The following is a 27,103-nucleotide window of genomic DNA, read 5'->3' as shown; positions in this document are numbered from 1 at the left end:
GGGTTTAAAACCCTAATGCTGACTAAAGGTAAAAGTTCAGTTAAGGGTTTAAAACCCTAAATGAAAAGTTCAGTTTATGGTTTTAAAACCCTAAGGCTGATTAAAGGAAAATGTTCAGTTTAGGGTTTAAAACCCTAATGCTGACTAAAGGAAAAAGTTCAGTTTAGGGTTTAAAACCCTAATGCTGACTGAAAGTAAAAGTTCAATTTAGGGTTTAAAACCCTAATGCTGACTGGAAGGAAAGAGTTCAGTTTAGGGTTTAAAACCCTAATGCTGACTAAAGTAAAAAGTTCAGTTTAGGGTTTAAAACCCTAATGCTGACTGAAAGGAAAAGTTCAGTTTAGGGTTTAAAACCCTAATGCTGACTGGAAGGAAAGAGTTCAGTTTAGGGTTTAAAATCCTAATGCTGACTAAAGGAAAAAGTTCAGTTTAGGGTTTAAAACCCTAATGCTGACTTAAAGGAAAAGTTTAGTTTAGGGTTTAAAACCCTAATGCTGACTAAAGGAAAAGTTCAGTTTAGGGTTTAAAACCCTAATGCTGACTGAAGGAAAGAGTTCAGTTTAGGGTTTAAAACCCTAATGCTGACTAAAGGAAAAGGCTCAGTTTAGGGTGTAAAACCCTAATGTTGACTGAATGGAAAAGTTCAGTTTAGGGTTTAAAACCCTAATGCTAACTGGAAGGAAAGAGTTTAGTTTAGGGTTTAAAACCCTAATGCAGACTAAAGGAAAAAGATCAGTTAAGGGTTTAAAACCCTAAAGGAAAAGTTCAGTTTAGGGTTTTAAAACCCTAAGGCTGATTAAAGGAAAAAGTTCAGTTTAAGGTTTAAAACCCTAAGGCTGACTAAAGGAAAAAGTTTAGATTAGGGTTTAAAACCCTAAAGGAAAAGTTCAGTATAGGGTTTAAAACCCTAAGGCTGATTAAAGGAAAAAGTTCAGTTTAGGGTTTAAAACCCTAATGCTGACTAAAGGAAAAAGTTCAGTTTAGGGTTTAAAACCCTAATGCTGACTAAATGGAAAGAGTTCAGTTTAGGGTTTAAAACCCTAATGCTGACTAAAGGAAAAGTTCAGTTTAGGGTTTAAAACCCTAATGCTGACTAAATGGAAAAAGTTCAGTTTAGGGTTTAAAACCCTAATGCTGACTAAAGGAAAAGTTCAGTTTAGGGTTTAAAACCCTAATGCTGACTAAATGGAAAGAGTTCAGTTTAGGGTTTAAAACCCTAATGCTGACTAAAGGAAAAGTTCAGTTTAGGATTTAAAACCCTAATGCTGACAAAATGGAAAGATTCAGTTTAGGGTTTAAAACCCTAATGCTGACTGAAAGGAAAAAGTTCACTTTAGGGTTTAAAACCCTAATGCTGACTAAAGGAAAAAGTTCAGTTTAGGGTTTAAAACCCTAATGCTGACTAAAGGAAAAAGTTCAGTTTAGGGTTTAAAACCCTAATGCTGACTGAAGGAAAAAGTTTAGTTTAAGGTTTAAAACCCTAATGCTGACTGAATGGAAAGTTCAGTTTAGGGTTTAAAACCCTAATGCTGACTAAAGGAAAAAGTTCAGTTTAGGATTTAAAACCGTAATGCTGACTAAAGGAAAAAGTTCAGTTTAGGGTTTAAAACCCTAGAGCTGACTAAAGGAAAAAGTTCAGTTTAGGGTTTAAAACCCTAATGCTGACTGGAAGGAAAAAGTTCAGTTTAGGGTTTAAAACCCGAATGCTGACTAAAGTAAAAAGTTCAGTTTAGGGTTTAAAACCCTAATGCTGACTGAAAGGAAAAGTTCAGTTTAGGGTTTAAAACCCTAATGCTGACTGGAAGGAAAGAGTTCAATTTAGGGTTTAAAACCCTAATGCTGACTGAAGGAAAGAGTTCAGTTTACGGTTTAAAACCCTAATGCTGACTAAAGGAAAAGGTTCAGTTTAGGGTGTAAGACCCTAATGCTGACTGAATGGAAAAGTTCAGTTTAGGGTTTAAAACCCTAATGCTGACTGGAAGGAAAAAGTTCAGTTTAGGGTTTAAAACCCTAATGCTGACTAAAGGAAAAAGTTCAATTTAGGGTTTAAAACCCTAATGCTGACTAAATGGAAAGAGTTCAGTTTAGGGTTTAAAACCCTAATGCTGACTAAAGGAAAAGTTTAGTTTAGGGTTTAAAACCCTAATGCTGACTAAATGGAAAAAGTTCAGTTTAGGGTTTAAAACCCTAATGCTGACTAAAGGAAAAGTTCAGTTTAGGGTTTAAAACCCTAATGCTGACTAAATGGAAAGAGTTCAGTTTAGGGTTTAAAACCCTAATGCTGACTGAATGGAAAAGTTCAGTTTAGGGTTTAAAACCCTAATGCTGACTGAAAGGAAAAAGTTCAGTTTAGGGTTTAAAACCCTAATGCTGACTAAAGGAAAAGTTCAGTTTAGGGTTTAAAACCCTAATGCTGACTAAAGGAAAAAGTTCAGTTTAGGGTTTAAAACCCTAATGCTGACTAAAGGAAAAAGTTCAGTTTAGGGTTTAAAACCCTAATGCTGACTGAAGGAAAAAGTTCAGTTTAGGGTTTAAAACCCTAATGCTGACTGAATGGAAAAGTTCAGTTTAGGGTTTAAAACCCTAATGCTGACTAAAGGAAAAAGTTCAGTTTAGGGTTTAAAACCCTAATGCTGACTAAAGGAAAAAGTTCAGTTTAGGGTTTAAAACCCTAATGCTGACTGAAAGTAAAAGTTCAATTTAGGGTTTAAAACCCTAATGCTGACTGGAAGGAAAGAGTTCAGTTTAGGGTTTAAAACCCTAATGCTGACTAAAGTAAAAAGTTCAGTTTAGGGTTTAAAACCTTAATGCTGACTGAAAGGAAAAGTTCAGTTTAGGGTTTAAAACCCTAATGCTGACTGGAAGGAAAGAGTTCAGTTTAGGGTTTAAAATCCTAATGCTGACTAAAGGAAAAAGTTCAGTTTAGGGTTTAAAACTCTAATGCTGACTTAAAGGAAAAGTTTAGTTTAGGGTTTAAAACCCTAATGCTGACTAAAGGAAAAGTTCAGTTTAGGGTTTAAAACCCTAATGCTGACTGAAGGAAAGAGTTCAGTTTAGGGTTTAAAACCCTAATGCTGACTAAAGGAAAAGGTTCAGTTTAGGGTGTAAAACCCTAATGCTGACTGAATGGAAAAGTTCAGTTTAGGGTTTAAAACCCTAATGCTAACTGGAAGGAAAGAGTTTAGTTTAGGGTTTAAAACCCTAATGCTGACTAAAGGAAAAAGTTCAGTTAAGGGTTTAAAACCCTAAAGGAAAAGTTCAGTTTAGGGTTTTAAAACCCTAAGGCTGATTAAAGGAAAAAGTTCAGTTTAGGGTTTAAAACCCTAAGGCTGACTAAAGGAAAAAGTTTAGTTTAGGGTTTAAAACCCTAAAGGAAAAGTTCAGTTTAGGGTTTTAAAACCCTAAGGCTGATTAAAGGAAAAAGTTCAGTTTAGGGTTTAAAACCCTAATGCTGACTAAAGGAAAAAGTTCAGTTTAGGGTTTAAAACCCTAATGCTGACTAAATGGAAAGAGTTCAGTTTAGGGTTTAAAACCCTAATGCTTGACTAAAGGAAAAGTTCAGTTTAGGGTTTAAAACCCTAATGCTGACTAAATGGAAAAAGTTCAGTTTAGGGTTTAAAACCCTAATGCTGACTAAAGGAAAAGTTCAGTTTAGGGTTTAAAACCCTAATGCTGACTAAATGGAAAGAGTTCAGTTTAGGGTTTAAAACTCTAGTGCTGACTGAATTGAAAAGTTCAGTTTAGGGTTTAAAACCCTAATGCTGACTGAAAGGAAAAAGTTCAGTTTAGGGTTTAAAACCCTAATGCTGACTAAAGGAAAAGTTCAGTTTAGGGTTTAAAACCCTAATGCTGACTAAATGGAAAGAGTTCAGTTTAGGGTTTAAAACCCTAATGCTGACTGAAAGGAAAAAGTTCACTTTAGGGTTTAAAACCCTAATGCTGACTAAAGGAAAAAGTTCAGTTTAGGGTTTAAAACCCTAATGCTGACTAAAGGAAAAAGTTCAGTTTAGGGTTTAAAACCCTAATGCTGACTGAAGGAAAAAGTTTAGTTTAAGGTTTAAAACCCTAATGCTGACTGAATGGAAAGTTCAGTTTAGGGTTTAAAACCCTAATGCTGACTAAAGGAAAAAGTTCAGTTTAGGATTTAAAACCGTAATGCTGACTAAAGGAAAAAGTTCAGTTTAGGGTTTAAAACCCTAAAGCTGACTAAAGGAAAAAGTTCAGTTTAGGGTTTAAAACCCTAATGCTGACTGGAAGGAAAAAGTTCAGTTTAGGGTTTAAAACCCTAATGCTGACTAAAGTAAAAAGTTCAGTTTAGGGTTTAAAACCCTAATGCTGACTGAAAGGAAAAGTTCAGTTTAGGGTTTAAAACCCTAATGCTGACTGGAAGGAAAGAGTTCAATTTAGGGTTTAAAACCCTAATGCTGACTAAAGGAAAGAGTTCAGTTTAGGGTTTAAAACACTAATGCTGACTAAAGGAAAAGGTTTAGTTTAGGGTGTAAGACCCTAATGCTGACTGAATGGAAAAGTTCAGTTTAGGGTTTAAAACCCTAATGCTAACTGGAAGGAAAGAGTTTAGTTTAGGGTTTAAAACCCTAATGCTGACTAAAGGAAAAAGTTCAGTTAAGGGTTTAAAACCCTAAAGGAAACGTTCAGTTTAGGGTTTTAAAACCCTAAGGCTGATTAAAGGAAAAAGTTCAGTTTAGGGTTTAAAACCCTAAGGCTAACTAAAGGAAAAAGTTTAGTTTAGGGTTTAAAACCCTAAAGGAAAAGTTCAGTTTAGGGTTTAAAACCCTAAGGCTGATTAAAGGAAAAGTTCAGTTTAGGGTTTAAAACCCTAATGCTGACTAAAGGAAAAAGTTCAGTTTAGGGTTTAAAACCCTAATGCTGACTAAATGGAAAGAGTTCAGTTTAGGGTTTAAAACCCTAATGCTGACTAAAGGAAAAGTTCAGTTTAGGGTTTAAAACCCTAATGCTGACTAAATGGAAAAAGTTCAGTTTAGGGTTTAAAACCCTAATGCTGACTAAAGGAAAAAGTTCAGTTTAGGGTTTAAAACCCTAATGCTGACTAAATGGAAAGAGTTCAGTTTAGGGTTTAAAACCCTAATGCTGACTAAAGGAAAAGTTCAGTTTAGGGTTTAAAACCCTAATGCTGACTAAAGGAAAAAGTTCAGTTTAGGGTTTAAAACCCTAATGCTGACTAAAGGAAAAGTTCAGTTTAGGGTTTAAAACCCTAATGCTGACTAAAGGAAAGAGTTCAGTTTAGGGTTTAAAACCCTAATGCTGACTAAAGGAAAAAGTTCAGTTTAGGGTTTAAAACCCTAATGCTGACTAAAGGAAAAAGTTCAGTTTAGGGTTTAAAACCCTAATGCTGACTAAATGGAAAGAGTTCAGTTTAGGGTTTAAAACCCTAATGCTGACTAAAGGAAAAGTTCAGTTTAGGGTTTAAAACCCTAATGCTGACTAAATGGAAAAAGTTCAGTTTAGGGTTTAAAACCCTAATGCTGACTAAAGGAAAAGTTCAGTTTAGGGTTTAAAACCCTAATGCTGACTAAATGGAAAGAGTTCAGTTTAGGGTTTAAAACCCTAATGCTGACTGAATGGAAAAGTTCAGTTTAGGGTTTAAAACCCTAATGCTGACTGAAAGGAAAAAGTTCAGTTTAGGGTTTAAAACCCTAATGCTGACTAAAGGAAAAGTTCAGTTTAGGGTTTAAAACCCTAATGCTGACTAAAGGGGAAAGAGTTCAGTTTAGGGTTTAAAACCCTAATGCTGACTGAAAGGAAAAAGTTCAGTTTAGGGTTTAAAACCCTAATGCTGACTAAAGGAAAAAGTTCAGTTTAGGGTTTAAAACCCTAATGCTGACTGAAAGGAAAGAGTTTAGTTTAGGGTTTAAAACCCTAATGCTGACTAAAGGAAAAAGTTCAGTTTAGGGTTTAAAACCCTAATGCTGACTAAATGGAAAGAGTTCAGTTTAGGGTTTAAAACCCTAATGTTGACTAAAGGAAAAGTTTAGTTTAGGGTTTAAAACCCTAATGCTGACTAAATGGAAAAAGTTCAGTTTAGGGTTTAAAACCCTAATGCTGACTAAAGGAAAAGTTCAGTTTAGGGTTTAAAACCCTAATGCTGACTGAAGGAAAGAGTTCAGTTTAGGGTTTAAAACCCTAATGCTGACTAAAGGAAAAAGTTCAGTTTAGGGTTTAAAACCCTAATGCTGACTGAAAGTAAAAGCTCAATTTAGGGTTTAAAACCCTAATGCTGACTGGAAGGAAAGAGTTCAGTTTAGGGTTTAAAACCCAAATGCTGACTAAAGTAAAAAGTTCAGTTTAGGGTTTAAAACCCTAATGCTGACTGAAAGGAAAAGTTCAATATAGGGTTTAAAACCCTAATGCTGACTGGAAGGAAAGAGTTCAGTTTAGGGTTTAAAATCCTAATGCTGACTAAAGGAAAAAGTTCAGTTTAGGGTTTAAAACCCTAATGCTGAATTAAAGGAAAAGTTCAGTTTAGTGTTTAAAACCCTAATGTTGACTAAAGGAAAAGTTCAGTTTAGGGTTTAAAACCCTAATGCTGACTGAAGGAAAGAGTTCAGTTTAGGGTTTAAAACCCTAATGCTGACTAAATGAAAAGGTTCAGTTTAGGGTGTAAAACCCTAATGCTGACTGAATGGAAAAGTTCAGTTTAGGGTTTAAAACCCTAATGCTAACTGGAAGGAAAGAGTTTAGTTTAGGGTTTAAAACCCTAATGCTGACTAAAGGAAAAAGTTCAGTTAAGGGTTTAAAACCCTAAAGGAAAAGTTCAGTTTAGGGTTTTAAAACCCTAAGGCTGATTAAAGGAAAACGTTCAGTTTAGGGTTTAAAACCCTAATGCTGACTGAAGGAAAGAGTTCAGTTTAGGGTTTAAAACCCTAATGCTGACTAAATGAAAAGGTTCAGTTTAGGGTGTAAAACCCTAATGCTGACTGAATGGAAAAGTTCAGTTTAGGGTTTAAAACCCTAATGCTAACTGGAAGGAAAGAGTTTAGTTTAGGGTTTAAAACCCTAATGCTGACTAAAGGAAAAAGTTCAGTTAAGGGTTTAAAACCCTAAAGGAAAAGTTCAGTTTAGGGTTTTAAAACCCTAAGGCTGATTAAAGGAAAAAGTTCAGTTTAGGGTTTAAAACCCTAAGGCTGACTAAAGGAAAAAGTTTAGTTTAGGGTTTAAAACCCTAAAGGAAAAGTTCAGTTTCGGGTTTAAAACCCTAAGGCTGATTAAAGGAAAAAGTTCAGTTTAGGGTTTAAAACTCTAATGCTGACTAAAGGAAAAAGTTCAGTTTAGGGTTTAAAACCCTAATGCTGACTAAATGGAAAGAGTTCAGTTTAGGGTTTAAAACCCTAATGCTGACTAAAGGAAAAGTTCAGTTTAGGGTTTAAAACCCTAATGCTGACTAAATGGAAAAAGTTCAATTTAGGGTTTAAAACCCTAATGCTGACTAAAGGAAAAGTTCAGTTTAGGGTTTAAAACCCTAATGCTAACTAAATGGAAAGAGTTCAGTTTAGTGTTTAAAACCCTAGTGCTGACTGAATTGAAAAGTTCAGTTTAGGGTTTAAAACCCTAATGCTGACTAAAGGAAAAAAGTTCAGTTTAGGGTTTAAAACCCTAATGCTGACTAAAGGAAAAAGTTCAGTTTAGGGTTTAAAACCCTAATGCTGACTGAAAGTAAAAGTTCAATTTAGGGTTTAAAACCCTAATGCTGACTGGAAGGAAAGAGTTCAGTTTAGGGTTTAAAACCCTAATGCTGACTAAAGTAAAAAGTTCAGTTTAGGGTTTAAAACCCTAATGCTGACTGAAAGGAAAAGTTCAATTTAGGGTTTAAAACCCTAATGCTGACTGGAAGGAAAGAGTTCAGTTTAGGGTTTAAAATCCTAATGCTGACTAAAGGAAAAGTTCAGTTTAGGGTTTAAAACCCTAATGCTGACTAAATGGAAAGAGTTCAGTGTAGGGTTTAAAACCCTAATGCTGACTGAATGGAAAAGTTCAGTTTAGGGTTTAAAACCCTAATGCTGACTGAAAGGAAAAAGTTCAGTTTAGGGTTTAAAACCCTAATGCTGACTAAAGGAAAAAAGTTCAGTTTTAGGGTTTAAAACCCTAATGCTGACAAAATGGAAAGATTCAGTTTAGGGTTTAAAACCCTAATGCTGACTGAAAGGAAAAAGTTCAGTTTAGGGTTTAAAACCCTAATGCTGACTAAAGGAAAAAGTTCAGTTTAGGGTTTAAAACCCTAATGCTGACTGAAGGAAAAAGTTCAGTTTAGGGTTTAAAACCCTAATGCTGACTGAAGGAAAAAGTTCAGATTAGGGTTTAAAACCCTAATGCTGACTGAATGGAAAGTTCAGTTTAGAGTTTAAAACCCTAATGCTGACTAAAGGAAAAAGTTCAGTTTAGGGTTTAAAACCCTAATGCTGACTGAAAGTAAAAGTTCAATTTAGGGTTTAAAACCCTAATGCTGACTGGAAGGAAAGAGTTCAGTTTAGGGTTTAAAACCCTAATGCTGACTAAAGTAAAAAGTTCAGTTTAGGGTTTAAAACTCTAATGCTGACTGAAAGGAAAAGTTCAGTTTAGGGTTTAAAACCCTAATGCTGACTGGAAAGAAAGAGTTCAGTTTAGGGTTTAAAATCCTAATGCTGACTAAAGGAAAAAGTTCAGTTTAGGGTTTAAAACCCTAATGCTGACTTAAAGGAAAAGTTCAGTTTAGGGTTTAAACCCCTAATGCTGTCTAAAGGAAAAGTTCAGTTTAGGGTTTAAAACCCTAATGCTGACTGAAGGAAAGAGTTCAGTTTAGGGTTTAAAACCCTAATGCTGACTAAAGGAAAAAGTTCAGTTTAGGATTTAAAACCCTAATACTGACTGAAAGTAAAAGCTCAATTTAGGGTTTAAAACCATAATACTGACTAGAAGGAAAGAGTTCAGTTTAGGGTTTAAAACCCTAATGCTGACTAAAGTAAAAAGTTCAGTTTAGGGTTTAAAACCCTAATGCTGACTGAAAGGAAAAGTTCAATTTAGGGTTTAAAACCCTAATGCTGACTGGAAGGAAAGAGTTCAGTTTAGGGTTTAAAATCCTAATGCTGACTAAAGGAAAAAGTTCAGTTTAGGGTTTAAAACCCTAATGCTGACTTAAAGGAAAAGTTCAGTTTAGGGTTTAAAACCCTAATGCTGACTAAAGGAAAAGTTCAGTTTAGGGTTTAAAACCCTAATGCTGACTGAAGGAAAGAGTTCAGTTTAGGGTTTAAAACCCTAATGCTGACTAAATGAAAAGGTTCAGTTTAGGGTGTAAAACCCTAATGCTGACTGAATGGAAAAGTTCAGTTTAGGGTTTAAAACCCTAATGATTACTGGAAGGAAAGAGTTTAGTTTAGGGTTTAAAACCCTAATGCTGACTAAAGGAAAAAGTTCAGTTAAGGGTTTAAAACCCTAAAGGAAAAGTTCAGTTTAGGGTTTTAAAACCCTAAGGCTGATTAAAGGAAAAAGTTCAGTTTAGGGTTTAAAACCCTAAGGCTGACTAAAGGAAAAAGTTTAGTTTAGGGTTTAAAACCCTAAAGGAAAAGTTCAGTTTAGGGTTTAAAACCCTAAGGATGATTAAAGGAAAAAGTTCAGTTTAGGGTTTAAAACCCTAATGCTGACTAAAGGAAAAAGTTCAGTTTAGGGTTTAAAACCCTAATGCTGACTAAATGGAAAGAGTTCAGTTTAGGGTTTAAAACCCTAATGCTGAATAAAGGAAAAGTTCAGTTTAGGGTTTAAAACCCTAATGCTGACTAAATGGAAAAAGTTCAATTTAGGGTTTAAAACCCTAATGCTGACTAAAGGAAAAGTTCAGTTTAGGGTTTAAAACCCTAATGCTGACTAAATGGAAAGAGTTCAGTTTAGTGTTTAAAACCCTAGTGCTGACTGAATTGAAAAGTTTAGTTTAGGGTTTAAAACCCTAATGCTGACTGAAAGGAAAAAGTTCAGTTTAGGGTTTAAAACCCTAATGCTGACTAAAGGAAAAGTTCAGTTTAGGGTTTAAAACCCTAATGCTGACAAAATGGAAAGATTCAGTTTAGGGTTTAAAACCCTAATGCTGACTGAAAGGAAAAAGTTCAGTTTAGGGTTTAAAACCCTAATGCTGACTAAAGGAAAAAGTTCAGTTTAGGGTTTAAAACCCTAATGCTGACTAAAGGAAAAAGTTCAGTTTAGGGTTTAAAACCCTAATGCTGACTGAAGGAAAAAGTTCAGTTTAGGGTTTAAAACCCTAATGCTGACTGAAGGAAAGAGTTCAGTTTAGGGTTTAAAACCCTAATGCTGACTAAAGGAAAAAGTTCAGTTTAGGGTTTAAAACCCTAATGCTTGACTGAAAGTAAAAGTTCAGTTTAGGGTTTAAAACCCTAATGCTGACTGGAAGGAAAGAGTTCAGTTTAGGGTTTAAAACCCTAATGCTGACTAAAGTAAAAAGTTCAGTTTAGGGTTTAAAACCCTAATGCTGACTGAAAGGAAAAGTTCAATTTAGGGTTTAAAACCCTAATGCTGACTGGAAGGAAAGAGTTCAGTTTAGGGTTTAAAATCCTAATGTTGACTAAAGGAAAAGTTCAGTTTAGGGTTTAAAATCCTAATGTTGACTAAAGGAAAAGTTCAGTTTAGGGTTTAAAACCCTAATGCTGACTGAATGGAAAAGTTCAGTTTAGGGTTTAAAACCCTAATGCTGACTGAAAGGAAAAAGTTCAGTTTAGGATTTAAAACCCTAATGCTGACTAAAGGAAAAGTTCACTTTAGGGTTTAAAACCCTAATGCTGACAAAATGGAAAGATTCAGTTTAGGGTTTAAAACCCTAATGCTGACTGAAAGGAAAAAGTTCAGTTTAGGGTTTAAAACCCTAATGCTGACTAAAGGAAAAAGTTCAGTTTAGGGTTTAAAACCCTAATGCTGACTGAAAGGAAAAAGTTCAGTTTAGGGTTTAAAACCCTAATGCTGACTGAAGGAAAAAGTTCAGTTTAGGGTTTAAAACCCTAATGCTGACTGAATGGAAAAGTTCAGTTTAGAGTTTAAAACCCTAATGCTGACTAAAGGAAAAAGTTCAGTTTAGGGTTTAAAACCCTAATGCTGACTGAAAGTAAAAGTTCAATTTAGGGTTTAAAACCCTAATGCTGACTGGAAGGAAAGAGTTCAGTTTAGGGTTTAAAACCCTAATGCTGACTAAAGTAAAAAGTTCAGTTTAGGGTTTAAAACCCTAATGCTGACTGAAAGGAAAAGTTCAGTTTAGGGTTTAAAACCCTAATGCTGACTGGAAAGAAAGAGTTCAGTTTAGGGTTTAAAATCCTAATGCTGACTAAAGGAAAAAGTTCAGTTTAGGGTTTAAAACCCTAATGCTGACTTAAAGGAAAAGTTCAGTTTAGGGTTTAAAACCCTAATGCTGTCTAAAGTAAAAGTTCAGTTTAGGGTTTAAAACCCTAATGCTGACTGAAGGAAAGAGTTCAGTTTAGGGTTTAAAACCCTAATGCTGACTAAAGGAAAAAGTTCAGTTTAGGATTTAAAACCCTAATGCTGACTGAAAGGAAAAGTTCAATTTAGGGTTTAAAACCATAATACTGACTAGAAGGAAAGAGTTCAGTTTAGGGTTTAAAACCCTAATGCTGACTAAAGTAAAAAGTTCAGTTTAGGGTTTAAAACCCTAATGCTGACTGAAAGGAAAAGTTCAATTTAGGGTTTAAAACCCTAATGCTGACTGGAAGGAAAGAGTTCAGTTTAGGGTTTAAAATCCTAATGCTGACTAAAGGAAAAAGTTCAGTTTAGGGTTTAAAACCCTAATGCTGACTTAAAGGAAAAGTTCAGTTTAGGGTTTAAAACCCTAATGCTGACTAAAGGAAAAGTTCAGTTTAGGGTTTAAAACCCTAATGCTGACTGAAGGAAAGAGTTCAGTTTAGGGTTTAAAACCCTAATGCTGACTAAATAAAAAGGTTCAGTTTAGGGTGTAAAACCCTAATGCTGACTGAATGGAAAAGTTCAGTTTAGGGTTTAAAACCCTAATGATTACTGGAAGGAAAGAGTTTAGTTTAGGGTTTAAAACCCTAATGCTGACTAAAGGAAAAAGTTAAGTTAAGGGTTTAAAACCCTAAAGGAAAAGTTCAGTTTAGGGTTTTAAAACCCTAAGGCTGATTAAAGGAAAAAGTTCAGGTTAGGGTTTAAAACCCTAAGGCTGACTAAAGGAAAAAGTTTAGTTTAGGGTTTAAAACCCTAAAGGAAAGGAAAAGTTCAGTTTAGGGTTTTAAAACCCTAAGGCTGATTAAAGGAAAAAGTTCAGTTTAGGGTTTAAAACCCTAATGCTGACTAAAGGAAAAAGTTCAGTTTAGGGTTTAAAACCCTAATGCTGACTAAATGGAAAGAGTTCAGTTTAGGGTTTAAAACCCTAATGCTGACTAACGGAAAAGTTCAGTTTAGGGTTTAAAACCCTAATGCTGACTAAATGGAAAAAGTTCAATTTAGGGTTTAAAACCCTAATGCTGACTAAAGGAAAAGTTCAGTTTAGGGTTTAAAACCCTAATGCTGACTAAATGGAAAGAGTTCAGTTTAGTGTTTAAAACCCTAGTGTTGACTGAATTGAAAAGTTTAGTTTAGGGTTTAAAACCCTAATGCTGACTGAAAGGAAAAAGTTTAGTTTAGGGTTTAAAACCCTAATGCTGACTAAAGGAAAAGTTCAGTTTAGGGTTTAAAACCCTAATGCTGACTGAAAGGAAAAAGTTCAGTTTAGGGTTTAAAACCCTAATGCTGACTAAAGGAAAAAGTTCAGTTTAGGGTTTGAAACCCTAATGCTGACTAAAGGAAAAAGTTCAGTTTAGGGTTTAAAACCCTAATGCTGACTGAAGGAAAAAGTTTAGTTTAGGGTTTAAAACCCTAATGCTGACTGAATGGAAAAGTTCAGTTTAGGGTTTAAAACCCTAATGCCGACTAAAGGAAAAAGTTCAGTTTAGGATTTAAAACCCTAATGCTGACTAAAGGAAAAATTTCAGTTTAGGGTTTAAAACCCTAATGCTGACTGAAAGTAAAAGTTCAGTTTAGAATTTAAAACCCTAATGCTGACTGGAAGGAAAAAGTTCAGTTTAGGGTTTAAAACCCTAATGCTGACTAAAGTAAAAAGTTCAGTTTAGGGTTTAAAACCCTAATGCTGACTGAAAGGAAAAGTTCAGTTTAGGGTTTAAAACCCTAAGGCTGACTGGAAGGAAAGAGTTCAATTTAGGGTTTAAAACCCTAATGCTGACTAAAGTAAAAAGTTCAGTTTAGGGTTTAAAACCCTAATGCTGACTGAAAGGAAAAGTTCAGTTTAGGTTTTAAAACCCTAATACTGACTGGAAGGAAAGAGTTCAGTTTAGGGTTTAAAATCCTAATGCTGACTAAAGGAAAAAGTTCAGTTTAGGATTTAAAACCCTAATGCTGACTTAAAGGAAAAGTTCAGTTTAGGGTTTAAAACCCTAATGCTGACTAAAGGAAAAGTTCAGTTTAGGGTTTAAACCCCTAATGCTGACTGAAGGAAAGAGTTCAGTTTAGGGTTTAAAACCCTAATGCTGACTAAAGGAAAAAGTTCAGTTTAGGGTTTAAAACCCTAAAGGAAAATTGAATAGAAAAGTTCAGTTTAGGGTTTAAAACTCTAATGCTAACTGGAAGGAAAGAGTTTAGTTTAGGGTTTAAAACCCTAATGCTGACTAAAGGAAAAAGTTCAGTTAAGGGTTTAAAACCCTAAAGGAAAAGTTCAGTTTAGGGTTTTAAAACCCTAAGGCTGATTAAAGGAAAAAGTTCAGTTTAGGGTTTAAAACGTTAAGGCTGACTAAAGGAAAAAGTTTAGTGTAGGGTTTAAAACCCTAAAGGAAAAGTTCGGTTTAGGGTTTTAAACGCTAAGGCTGATTAAAGGAAAAAGTTCAGTTTAGGGTTTAAAACCCTAATGCTGACTAAAGGAAAAAGTTCAGTTTAGGGGTTAAAACCCTAATGCTGACTAAATGGAAAGAGTTCAGTTTAGGGTTTAAAACCCTAATGCTGACTAAAGGAAAAGTTCAGTTTAGGGTTTAAAACCCTAATGCTGACTAAATGGATAAAGTTCAGTTTAGGGTTTAAAACCCTAATGCTGACAAAAGGAAAAGTTCAGTTTAGGGTTTAAAACCCTAATGCTGACTAAATGGAAAGAGTTCAGTTTAGGGTTTAAAACCCTAATGCTGACTGAATGGAAAAGTTCAGTTTAGGGTTTAAAACCCTAATGCTGACTGAAAGGAAAAAGTTCAGTTTAGGGTTTAAAACCCTAATGCTGACTAAAGGAAAAGTTCACTTTAGGGTTTAAAACCCTAATGCTAACAAAAATGGAAAAGTTCAGTTTAGGGTTTAAAACCCTAATGCTGACTGAAAGGAAAAAGTTCAGTTTAGGGTTTAAAACCCTAATGCTGACTAAAGGAAAAAAGTTCCGTTTAGGGTTTAAAACCCTAATGCTGACTGAAGGAAAAAGTTCAGTTTAGGGTTTAAAACCCTAATGCTGACTGAAGGAAAAAGTTCAGTTTAGGGTTTAAAACCCTAATGCTGACTGAATGGAAAGTTCAGTTTAGAGTTTAAAACCCTAATGCTGACTAAAGGAAAAAGTTCAGTTTAGGGTTTAAAACCCTAATGCTGACTGAAAGTAAAAGTTCAATTTAGGGTTTAAAACCCTAATGCTGACTGGAAGGAAAGAGTTCAGTTTAGGGTTTAAAACCCTAATGCTGACTAAAGTAAAAAGTTCAGTTTAGGGTTTAAAACTCTAATGCTGACTGAAAGGAAAAGTTCAGTTTAGGGTTTAAAACCCTAATGCTGACTGGAAGGAAAGAGTTCAGTTTAGGGTTTAAAACCCTAATGCTGACTAAAGGAAAAAGTTCAGTTTAGGGTTTAAAACCCTAATGCTGACTTAAAGGAAAAGTTCAGTTTAGGGTTTAAACCCCTAATGCTGTCTAAAGTAAAAGTTCAGTTTAGGGTTTAAAACCCTAATGCTGACTGAAGGAAAGAGTTCAGTTTAGGGTTTAAAACCCTAATGCTGACTAAAGGAAAAAGTTCAGTTTAGGATTTAAAACCCTAATACTGACTGAAAGTAAAAGCTCAATTTAGGGTTTAAAACCATAATACTGACTAGAAGGAAAGAGTTCAGTTTAGGGTTTAAAACCCTAATGCTGACTAAAGTAAAAAGTTCAGTTTAGGGTTTAAAACCCTAATGCTGACTGAAAGGAAAAGTTCAATTTAGGGTTTAAAACCCTAATGCTGACTGGAAGGAAAGAGTTCAGTTTAGGGTTTAAAATCCTAATGCTGACTAAAGGAAAACGTTCAGTTTAGGGTTTAAAACCCTAATGCTGACTTAAAGGAAAAGTTCAGTTTAGGGTTTAAAACCCTAATGCTGACTAAAGGAAAAGTTCAGTTTAGGGTTTAAAACCCTAATGCTGACTGAAGGAAAGAGTTCAGTTTAGGGTTTAAAACCCTAATGCTGACTAAATGAAAAAGTTCAGTTTAGGGTTTAAAACCCTAATGCTGACTGAATGGAAAAGTTCAGTTTAGGGTTTAAAACCCTAATGATTACTGGAAGGAAAGAGTTTAGTTTAGGGTTTAAAACCCTAATGCTGACTAAAGGAAAAAGTTAAGTTAAGGGTTTAAAACCCTAAAGGAAAAGTTCAGTTTAGGGTTTTAAAACCCTAAGGCTGATTAAAGGAAAAAGTTCAGGTTAGGGTTTAAAACCCTAAGGCTGACTAAAGGAAAAAGTTTAGTTTAGGGTTTAAAACCCTAAAGGAAAAGTTCAGTTTAGGGTTTAAAACCCTAAGGATGATTAAAGGAAAAAGTTCAGTTTAGGGTTTAAAACCCTAATGCTGACTAAAGGAAAAAGTTCAGTTTAGGGTTTAAAACCCTAATGCTGACTAAATGGAAAGAGTTCAGTTTAGGGTTTAAAACCCTAATGCTGACTAACGGAAAAGTTCAGTTTAGGGTTTAAAACCCTAATGCTGACTAAATGGAAAAAGTTCAATTTAGGGTTTAAAACCCTAATGCTGACTAAAGGAAAAGTTCAGTTTAGGGTTTAAAACCCTAATGCTGACTAAATGGAAAGAGTTCAGTTTAGTGTTTAAAACCCTAGTGCTGACTGAATTGAAAAGTTTAGTTTAGGGTTTAAAACCCTAATGCTGACTGAAAGGAAAAAGTTCAGTTTAGGGTTTAAAACCCTAATGCTGACTAAAGGAAAAGTTCAGTTTAGGGTTTAAAACCCTAATGCTGACTGAAAGGAAAAAGTTCAGTTTAGGGTTTAAAACCCTAATGCTGACTAAAGGAAAAGTTCAGTTTAGGGTTTAAACCCCTAATGCTGTCTAAAGTAAAAGTTCAGTTTAGGGTTTAAAACCCTAATGCTGACTGAAGGAAAGAGTTCAGTTTAGGGTTTAAAACCCTAATGCTGACTAAAGGAAAAAGTTCAGTTTAGGATTTAAAACCCTAATACTGACTGAAAGTAAAAGCTCAATTTAGGGTTTAAAACCATAATACTGACTAGAAGGAAAGAGTTCAGTTTAGGGTTTAAAACCCTAATGCTGACTAAAGTAAAAAGTTCAGTTTAGGGTTTAAAACCCTAATGCTGACTGAAAGGAAAAGTTCAATTTAGGGTTTAAAACCCTAATGCTGACTGGAAGGAAAGAGTTCAGTTTAGGGTTTAAAATCCTAATGCTGACTAAAGGAAAAAGTTCAGTTTAGGGTTTAAAACCCTAATGCTGACTTAAAGGAAAAGTTCAGTTTAGGGTTTAAAACCCTAATGCTGACTAAAGGAAAAGTTCAGTTTAGGGTTTAAAACCCTAATGCTGACTGAAGGAAAGAGTTCAGTTTAGGGTTTAAAACCCTAATGCTGACTAAATGAAAAGGTTCAGTTTAGGGTGTAAAACCCTAATGCTGACTGAATGGAAAAGTTCAGTTTAGGGTTTAAAACCCTAATGATTACTGGAAGGAAAGAGTTTAGTTTAGGGTTTAAAACCCTAATGCTGACTAAAGGAAAAAGTTCAGTTAAGGGTTTAAAACCCTAAAGGAAAAGTTCAGTTTAGGGTTTTAAAACCCTAAGGCTGATTAAAGGAAAAAGTTCAGGTTAGGGTTTAAAACCCTAAGGCTGACTAAAGGAAAAAGTTTAGTTTAGGGTTTAAAACCCTAAAGGAAAAGTTCAGTTTAGGGTTTAAAACCCTAAGGATGATTAAAGGAAAAAGTTCAGTTTAGGGTTTAAAACCCTAATGCTGACTAAAGGAAAAAGTTCAGTTTAGGGTTTAAAACCCTAATGCTGACTAAATGGAAAGAGTTCAGTTTAGGGTTTAAAACCCTAATGCTGACTAACGGAAAAGTTCAGTTTAGGGTTTAAAACCCTAATGCTGACTAAATGGAAAAAGTTCAATTTAGGGTTTAAAACCCTAATGCTGACTAAAGGAAAAGTTCAGTTTAGGGTTTAAAACCCTAATGCTGACTAAATGGAAAGAGTTCAGTTTAGTGTTTAAAACCCTAGTGCTGACTGAATTGAAAAGTTTAGTTTAGGGTTTAAAACCCTAATGCTGACTGAAAGGAAAAAGTTCAGTTTAGGGTTTAAAACCCTAATGCTGACTAAAGGAAAAGTTCAGTTTAGGGTTTAAAACCCTAATGCTGACTGAAAGGAAAAAGTTCAGTTTAGGGTTTAAAACCCTAATGCTGACTAAAGGAAAAAGTTCAGTTTAGGGTTTAAAACCCTAATGCTGACTAAAGGAAAAAGTTCAGTTTAGGGTTTAAAACCCTAATGCTGACTGAAGGAAAAAGTTTAGTTTAGGGTTTAAAACCCTAATGCTGACTGAATGGAAAGTTCAGTTTAGGGTTTAAAATCCTAATGCCGACTAAAGGAAAAAGTTCAGTTTAGGATTTAAAACCCTAATGCTGACTAAAGGAAAAAGTTCAGTTTAGGGTTTAAAACCCTAATGCTGACTGAAAGTAAAAGTTCAGTTTAGGATTTAAAACCCTAATGCTGACTGGAAGGAAAAAGTTCAGTTTAGGGTTTAAAACCCTAATGCTGACTAAAGTAAAAAGTTCAGTTTAGGGTTTAAAACCCTAATGCTGACTGAAAGGAAAAGTTCAGTTTAGGGTTTAAAACCCTAAGGCTGACTGGAAGGAAAGAGTTCAATTTAGGGTTTAAAACCCTAATGCTGACTAAAGTAAAAAGTTCAGTTTAGGGTTTAAAACCCTAATGCTGACTGAAAGGAAAAGTTCAGTTTAGGTTTTAAAACCCTAATACTGACTGGAAGGAAAGAGTTCAGTTTAGGGTTTAAAATCCTAATGCTGACTAAAGGAAAAAGTTCAGTTTAGGATTTAAAACCCTAATGCTGACTTAAAGGAAAAGTTCAGTTTAGGGTTTAAAACCCTAATGCTGACTAAAGGAAAAGTTCAGTTTATGATTTAAAACCCTAATACTGACTGGAAGGAAAGAGTTCAGTTTAGGGTTTAAAACCCTAATGCTGACTAAAGGAAAAAGTTCAGTTTAGGGTTTAAAACCCTAATGCTGACTGAATAGAAAAGTTCAGTTTAGGGTTTAAAACTCTAATGCTAACTGGAAGGAAAGAGTTTAGTTTAGGGTTTAAAACCCTAATGCTGACTAAAGGAAAAAGTTCAGTTAAGGGTTTAAAACCCTAAAGGAAAAGTTCAGTTTAGGGTTTTAAAACCCTAAGGCTGATTAAAGGAAAAAGTTCAGTTTAGGGTTTAAAACGTTAAGGCTGACTAAAGGAAAAAGTTTAGTGTAGGGTTTAAAACCCTAAAGGAAAAGTTCGGTTTAGGGTTTTAAACGCTAAGGCTGATTAAAGGAAAAAGTTCAGTTTAGGGTTTAAAACCCTAATGCTGACTAAAGGAAAAAGTTCAGTTTAGGGGTTAAAACCCTATTGCTGACTAAATGGAAAGAGTTCAGTTTAGGGTTTAAAACCCTAATGCTGACTAAAGGAAAAGTTCAGTTTAGGGTTTAAAACCCTAATGCTGACTAAATGGATAAAGTTCAATTTAGGGTTTAAAACCCTAATGCTGACTAAAGGAAAAGTTCAGTTTAGGGTTTAAAACCCTAATGCTGACTAAATGGAAAGAGTTCAGTTTAGTGTTTAAAACCCTAGTGTTGACTGAATTGAAAAGTTTAGTTTAGGGTTTAAAACCCTAATGCTGACTGAAAGGAAAAAGTTTAGTTTAGGGTTTAAAACCCTAATGCTGACTAAAGGAAAAGTTCAGTTTAGGGTTTAAAACCCTAATGCTGACTGAAAGGAAAAAGTTCAGTTTAGGGTTTAAAACCCTAATGCTGACTAAAGGGAAAAAGTTCAGTTTAGGGTTTGAAACCCTAATGCTGACTAAAGGAAAAAGTTCAGTTTAGGGTTTAAAACCCTAATGCTGACTGAAGGAAAAAGTTTAGTTTAGGGTTTAAAACCCTAATGATTACTGGAAGGAAAGAGTTTAGTTTAGGGTTTAAAACCCTAATGCTGACTAAAGGAAAAAGTTAAGTTAAGGGTTTAAAACCCTAAAGGAAAAGTTCAGTTTAGGGTTTTAAAACCCTAAGGCTGATTAAAGGAAAAAGTTCAGGTTAGGGTTTAAAACCCTAAGGCTGACTAAAGGAAAAAGTTTAGTTTAGGGTTTAAAACCCTAAAGGAAAAGTTCAGTTTAGGGTTTAAAACCCTAAGGATGATTAAAGGAAAAAGTTCAGTTTAGGGTTTAAAACCCTAATGCTGACTAAAGGAAAAAGTTCAGTTTAGGGTTTAAAACCCTAATGCTGACTAAATGGAAAGAGTTCAGTTTAGGGTTTAAAACCCTAATGCTGACTAACGGAAAAGTTCAGTTTAGGGTTTAAAACCCTAATGCTGACTAAATGGAAAAAGTTCAATTTAGGGTTTAAAACCCTAATGCTGACTAAAGGAAAAGTTCAGTTTAGGGTTTAAAACCCTAATGCTGACTAAATGGAAAGAGTTCAGTTTAGTGTTTAAAACCCTAGTGTTGACTGAATTGAAAAGTTTAGTTTAGGGTTTAAAACCCTAATGCTGACTGAAAGGAAAAAGTTTAGTTTAGGGTTTAAAACCCTAATGCTGACTAAAGGAAAAGTTCAGTTTAGGGTTTAAAACCCTAATGCTGACTGAAAGGAAAAAGTTCAGTTTAGGGTTTAAAACCCTAATGCTGACTAAAGGAAAAAGTTCAGTTTAGGGTTTGAAACCCTAATGCTGACTAAAGGAAAAAGTTCAGTTTAGGGTTTAAAACCCTAATGCTGACTGAAGGAAAAAGTTTAGTTTAGGGTTTAAAACCCTAATGCTGACTGAATGGAAAAGTTCAGTTTAGGGTTTAAAACCCTAATGCCGACTAAAGGAAAAAGTTCAGTTTAGGATTTAAAACCCTAATGCTGACTAAAGGAAAAATTTCAGTTTAGGGTTTAAAACCCTAATGCTGACTGAAAGTAAAAGTTCAGTTTAGAATTTAAAACCCTAATGCTGACTGGAAGGAAAAAGTTCAGTTTAGGGTTTAAAACCCTAATGCTGACTAAAGTAAAAAGTTCAGTTTAGGGTTTAAAACCCTAATGCTGACTGAAAGGAAAAGTTCAGTTTAGGGTTTAAAACCCTAAGGCTGACTGGAAGGAAAGAGTTCAATTTAGGGTTTAAAACCCTAATGCTGACTAAAGTAAAAAGTTCAGTTTAGGGTTTAAAACCCTAATGCTGACTGAAAGGAAAAGTTCAGTTTAGGTTTTAAAACCCTAATACTGACTGGAAGGAAAGAGTTCAGTTTAGGGTTTAAAATCCTAATGCTGACTAAAGGAAAAAGTTCAGTTTAGGATTTAAAACCCTAATGCTGACTTAAAGGAAAAGTTCAGTTTAGGGTTTAAAACCCTAATGCTGACTAAAGGAAAAGTTCAGTTTAGGGTTTAAACCCCTAATGCTGACTGAAGGAAAGAGTTCAGTTTAGGGTTTAAAACCCTAATGCTGACTAAAGGAAAAAGTTCAGTTTAGGGTTTAAAACCCTAAAGGAAAATTGAATAGAAAAGTTCAGTTTAGGGTTTAAAACTCTAATGCTAACTGGAAGGAAAGAGTTTAGTTTAGGGTTTAAAACCCTAATGCTGACTAAAGGAAAAAGTTCAGTTAAGGGTTTAAAACCCTAAAGGAAAAGTTCAGTTTAGGGTTTTAAAACCCTAAGGCTGATTAAAGGAAAAAGTTCAGTTTAGGGTTTAAAACGTTAAGGCTGACTAAAGGAAAAAGTTTAGTGTAGGGTTTAAAACCCTAAAGGAAAAGTTCGGTTTAGGGTTTTAAACGCTAAGGCTGATTAAAGGAAAAAGTTCAGTTTAGGGTTTAAAACCCTAATGCTGACTAAAGGAAAAAGTTCAGTTTAGGGTTTAAAACCCTATTGCTGACTAAATGGAAAGAGTTCAGTTTAGGGTTTAAAACCCTAATGCTGACTAAAGGAAAAGTTCAGTTTAGGGTTTAAAACCCTAATGCTGACTAAATGGATAAAGTTCAGTTTAGGGTTTAAAACCCTAATGCTGACTAAAAGGAAAAGTTCAGTTTAGGGTTTAAAACCCTAATGCTGACTAAATGGAAAGAGTTCAGTTTAGGGTTTAAAACCCTAATGCTGACTGAATGGAAAAGTTCAGTTTAGGGTTTAAAACCCTAATGCTGACTGAAAGGAAAAAGTTCAGTTTAGGGTTTAAAACCCTAATGCTGACTAAAGGAAAAGTTCACTTTAGGGTTTAAAACCCTAATGCTAACAAAATGGAAAGATTCAGTTTAGGGTTTAAAACCCTAATGCTGACTGAAAGGAAAAAGTTCAGTTTAGGGTTTAAAACCCTAATGCTGACTAAAGGAAAAAGTTCAGTTTAGGGTTTAAAACCCTAATGCTGACTGAAGGAAAAAGTTCAGTTTAGGGTTTAAAACCCTAATGCTGACTGAAGAAAAAGTTCAGTTTAGGGTTTAAAACCCTAATGCTGACTGAATGGAAAGTTCAGTTTAGAGTTTAAAACCCTAATGCTGACTAAAGGAAAAAGTTCAGTTTAGGGTTTAAAACCCTAATGCTGACTGAAAGTAAAAGTTCAATTTAGGGTTTAAAACCCTAATGCTGACTGGAAGGAAAGAGTTCAGTTTAGGGTTTAAAACCCTAATGCTGACTAAAGTAAAAAGTTCAGTTTAGGGTTTAAAACTCTAATGCTGACTGAAAGGAAAAGTTCAGTTTAGGGTTTAAAACCTTAATGCTGACTGGAAAGAAAGAGTTCAGTTTAGGGTTTAAAATCCTAATGCTGACTAAAGGAAAAAGTTCAGTTTAGGGTTTAAAACCCTAATGCTGACTTAAAGGAAAAGTTCAGTTTAGGGTTTAAACCCCTAATGCTGTCTAAAGTAAAAGTTCAGTTTAGGGTTTAAAACCCTAATGCTGACTGAAGGAAAGAGTTCAGTTTAGGGTTTAAAACCCTAATGCTGACTAAAGGAAAAAGTTCAGTTTAGGATTTAAAACCCTAATACTGACTGAAAGTAAAAGCTCAATTTAGGGTTTAAAACCATAATACTGACTAGAAGGAAAGAGTTCAGTTTAGGGTTTAAAACCCTAATGCTGACTAAAGTAAAAAGTTCAGTTTAGGGTTTAAAACCCTAATGCTGACTGAAAGGAAAAGTTCAATTTAGGGTTTAAAACCCTAATGCTGACTGGAAGGAAAGAGTTCAGTTTAGGGTTTAAAATCCTAATGCTGACTAAAGGAAAACGTTCAGTTTAGGGTTTAAAACCCTAATGCTGACTTAAAGGAAAAGTTCAGTTTAGGGTTTAAAACCCTAATGCTGACTAAAGGAAAAGTTCAGTTTAGGGTTTAAAACCCTAATGCTGACTGAAGGAAAGAGTTCAGTTTAGGGTTTAAAACCCTAATGCTGACTAAATAAAAAGGTTCAGTTTAGGGTGTAAAACCCTAATGCTGACTGAATGGAAAAGTTCAGTTTAGGGTTTAAAACCCTAATGATTACTGGAAGGAAAGAGTTTAGTTTAGGGTTTAAAACCCTAATGCTGACTAAAGGAAAAAGTTAAGTTAAGGGTTTAAAACCCTAAAGGAAAAGTTCAGTTTAGGGTTTTAAAACCCTAAGGCTGATTAAAGGAAAAAGTTCAGGTTAGGGTTTAAAACCCTAAGGCTGACTAAAGGAAAAAGTTTAGTTTAGGGTTTAAAACCCTAAAGGAAAAGTTCAGTTTAGGGTTTAAAACCCTAAGGATGATTAAAGGAAAAAGTTCAGTTTAGGGTTTAAAACCCTAATGCTGACTAAAGGAAAAAAGTTCAGTTTAGGGTTTAAAACCCTAATGCTGACTAAATGGAAAGAGTTCAGTTTAGGGTTTAAAACCCTAATGCTGACTAACGGAAAAGTTCAGTTTAGGGTTTAAAACCCTAATGCTGACTAAATGGAAAAAGTTCAATTTAGGGTTTAAAACCCTAATGCTGACTAAAGGAAAAGTTCAGTTTAGGGTTTAAAACCCTAATGCTGACTAAATGGAAAGAGTTCAGTTTAGTGTTTAAAACCCTAGTGCTGACTGAATTGAAAAGTTTAGTTTAGGGTTTAAAACCCTAATGCTGACTGAAAGGAAAAAGTTCAGTTTAGGGTTTAAAACCCTAATGCTGACTAAAGGAAAAGTTCAGTTTAGGGTTTAAAACCCTAATGCTGACTGAAAGGAAAAAGTTCAGTTTAGGGTTTAAAACCCTAATGCTGACTAAAGGAAAAGTTCAGTTTAGGGTTTAAACCCCTAATGCTGTCTAAAGTAAAAGTTCAGTTTAGGGTTTAAAACCCTAATGCTGACTGAAGGAAAGAGTTCAGTTTAGGGTTTAAAACCCTAATGCTGACTAAAGGAAAAAGTTCAGTTTAGGATTTAAAACCCTAATACTGACTGAAAGTAAAAGCTCAATTTAGGGTTTAAAACCATAATACTGACTAGAAGGAAAGAGTTCAGTTTAGGGTTTAAAACCCTAATGCTGACTAAAGTAAAAAGTTCAGTTTAGGGTTTAAAACCCTAATGCTGACTGAAAGGAAAAGTTCAATTTAGGGTTTAAAACCCTAATGCTGACTGGAAGGAAAGAGTTCAGTTTAGGGTTTAAAATCCTAATGCTGACTAAAGGAAAAAGTTCAGTTTAGGGTTTAAAACCCTAATGCTGACTTAAAGGAAAAGTTCAGTTTAGGGTTTAAAACCCTAATGCTGACTAAAGGAAAAGTTCAGTTTAGGGTTTAAAACCCTAATGCTGACTGAAGGAAAGAGTTCAGTTTAGGGTTTAAAACCCTAATGCTGACTAAATAAAAAGGTTCAGTTTAGGGTGTAAAACCCTAATGCTGACTGAATGGAAAAGTTCAGTTTAGGGTTTAAAACCCTAATGATTACTGGAAGGAAAGAGTTTAGTTTAGGGTTTAAAACCCTAATGCTGACTAAAGGAAAAAGTTAAGTTAAGGGTTTAAAACCCTAAAGGAAAAGTTCAGTTTAGGGTTTTAAAACCCTAAGGCTGATTAAAGGAAAAAGTTCAGGTTAGGGTTTAAAACCCTAAGGCTGACTAAAGGAAAAAGTTTAGTTTAGGGTTTAAAACCCTAAAGGAAAAGTTCAGTTTAGGGTTTAAAACCCTAAGGATGATTAAAGGAAAAAGTTCAGTTTAGGGTTTAAAACCCTAATGCTGACTAAAGGAAAAAGTTCAGTTTAGGGTTTAAAACCCTAATGCTGACTAAATGGAAAGAGTTCAGTTTAGGGTTTAAAACCCTAATGCTGACTAACAGGAAAAGTTCAGTTTAGGGTTTAAAACCCTAATGCTGACTAAATGGAAAAAGTTCAATTTAGGGTTTAAAACCCTAATGCTGACTAAAGGAAAAGTTCAGTTTAGGGTTTAAAACCCTAATGCTGACTAAATGGAAAGAGTTCAGTTTAGTGTTTAAAACCCTAGTGCTGACTGAATTGAAAAGTTTAGTTTAGGGTTTAAAACCCTAATGCTGACTGAAAGGAAAAAGTTCAGTTTAGGGTTTAAAACCCTAATGCTGACTAAAGGAAAAGTTCAGTTTAGGGTTTAAAACCCTAATGCTGACTGAAAGGAAAAAGTTCAGTTTAGGGTTTAAAACCCTAATGCTGACTAAAGGAAAAAAGTTCAGTTTAGGGTTTGAAACCCTAATGCTGACTAAAGGAAAAAGTTCAGTTTAGGGTTTAAAACCCTAATGCTGACTGAAGGAAAAAGTTTAGTTTAGGGTTTAAAACCCTAATGCTGACTGAATGGAAAGTTCAGTTTAGGGTTTAAAATCCTAATGCCGACTAAAGGAAAAAGTTCAGTTTAGGATTTAAAACCCTAATGCTGACTAAAGGAAAAAGTTCAGTTTAGGGTTTAAAACCCTAATGCTGACTGAAAGTAAAAGTTCAGTTTAGGATTTAAAACCCTAATGCTGACTGGAAGGAAAAAGTTCAGTTTAGGGTTTAAAACCCTAATGCTGACTAAAGTAAAAAGTTCAGTTTAGGGTTTAAAACCCTAATGCTGACTGAAAGGAAAAGTTCAGTTTAGGGTTTAAAACCCTAAGGCTGACTGGAAGGAAAGAGTTCAATTTAGGGTTTAAAACCCTAATGCTGACTAAAGTAAAAAGTTCAGTTTAGGGTTTAAAACCCTAATGCTGACTGAAAGGAAAAGTTCAGTTTAGGTTTTAAAACCCTAATACTGACTGGAAGGAAAGAGTTCAGTTTAGGGTTTAAAATCCTAATGCTGACTAAAGGAAAAAGTTCAGTTTAGGATTTAAAACCCTAATGCTGACTTAAAGGAAAAGTTCAGTTTAGGGTTTAAAACCCTAATGCTGACTAAAGGAAAAGTTCAGTTTATGATTTAAACCCCTAATGCTGACTGAAGGAAAGAGTTCAGTTTAGGGTTTAAAACCCTAATGCTGACTAAAGGAAAAAGTTCAGTTTAGGGTTTAAAACCCTAATGCTGACTGAATAGAAAAGTTCAGTTTAGGGTTTAAAACTCTAATGCTAACTGGAAGGAAAGAGTTTAGTTTAGGGTTTAAAACCCTAATGCTGACTAAAGGAAAAAGTTCAGTTAAGGGTTTAAAACCCTAAAGGAAAAGTTCAGTTTAGGGTTTTAAAACCCTAAGGCTGATTAAAGGAAAAAGTTCAGTTTAGGGTTTAAAACGTTAAGGCTGACTAAAGGAAAAAGTTTAGTGTAGGGTTTAAAACCCTAAAGGAAAAGTTCGGTTTAGGGTTTTAAACGCTAAGGCTGATTAAAGGAAAAAGTTCAGTTTAGGGTTTAAAACCCTAATGCTGACTAAAGGAAAAAGTTCAGTTTAGGGGTTAAAACCCTATTGCTGACTAAATGGAAAGAGTTCAGTTTAGGGTTTAAAACCCTAATGCTGACTAAAGGAAAAGTTCAGTTTAGGGTTTAAAACCCTAATGCTGACTAAATGGATAAAGTTCAATTTAGGGTTTAAAACCCTAATGCTGACTAAAGGAAAAGTTCAGTTTAGGGTTTAAAACCCTAATGCTGACTAAATGGAAAGAGTTCAGTTTAGTGTTTAAAACCCTAGTGTTGACTGAATTGAAAAGTTTAGTTTAGGGTTTAAAACCCTAATGCTGACTGAAAGGAAAAAGTTTAGTTTAGGGTTTAAAACCCTAATGCTGACTAAAGGAAAAGTTCAGTTTAGGGTTTAAAACCCTAATGCTGACTGAAAGGAAAAAGTTCAGTTTAGGGTTTAAAACCCTAATGCTGACTAAAGGAAAAAAGTTCAGTTTAGGGTTTGAAACCCTAATGCTGACTAAAGGAAAAAGTTCAGTTTAGGGTTTAAAACCCTAATGCTGACTGAAGGAAAAAGTTTAGTTTAGGGTTTAAAACCCTAATGATTACTGGAAGGAAAGAGTTTAGTTTAGGGTTTAAAACCCTAATGCTGACTAAAGGAAAAAGTTAAGTTAAGGGTTTAAAACCCTAAAGGAAAAGTTCAGTTTAGGGTTTTAAAACCCTAAGGCTGATTAAAGGAAAAAGTTCAGGTTAGGGTTTAAAACCCTAAGGCTGACTAAAGGAAAAAGTTTAGTTTAGGGTTTAAAACCCTAAAGGAAAAGTTCAGTTTAGGGTTTAAAACCCTAAGGATGATTAAAGGAAAAAGTTCAGTTT

Source organism: Nicotiana sylvestris, chromosome 10 (genome assembly GCF_000393655.2).
Source record: "Nicotiana sylvestris chromosome 10, ASM39365v2, whole genome shotgun sequence".
Taxonomy (NCBI): domain Eukaryota; kingdom Viridiplantae; phylum Streptophyta; class Magnoliopsida; order Solanales; family Solanaceae; genus Nicotiana; species Nicotiana sylvestris.
This window is presented reverse-complemented; position numbering follows the sequence as displayed.